The sequence below is a fragment of the Arachis duranensis genome, unplaced genomic scaffold (assembly GCF_000817695.3).
Source record: "Arachis duranensis cultivar V14167 unplaced genomic scaffold, aradu.V14167.gnm2.J7QH unplaced_Scaffold_86067, whole genome shotgun sequence".
Taxonomy (NCBI): Eukaryota; Viridiplantae; Streptophyta; class Magnoliopsida; order Fabales; family Fabaceae; genus Arachis; species Arachis duranensis.
The window spans coordinates 28,562-28,970 of record NW_026265162.1 but is presented as its reverse complement, the minus strand read 5'-3'; positions in this window follow the sequence as shown (position 1 = coordinate 28,970).

Sequence of the window (409 nt, the reverse complement as noted above, 5' to 3'; positions counted from 1 at the left end):
CATTCAGTTTCATGATAGCTCCTAGATATTGAGCAACTTGCTCACTAGTCACATCTTCATCCTCCTCAGAGGATGGATAATTGTCAGAGCTCATGAATGGCAGAAGGAGATTTAGTGGAATCTCTATGGTCTCTGTGTGAGCCTCAGATTCCTCAGGATCCTTATTAGGAAGCTCCTTCTTGCTTGGAGGACGTCCCAGGAGTTCTTTCTCACTGGGATTTTCGTCCTCCTCCTCCTTTGTGCATTCGGCCATGTTGACTAAGTCAATGGCTTTGCACTCTCCTTTTGGATTCTCTTCTGTATTACTTGGGAGAATACTGGGAGGAGTTTCAATAACTTTCTTACTCAGCTGGCCTACTTGTGCCTCCAAATTTCTAATGGAGGATCTTGTTTCATTCATGAAACTGAA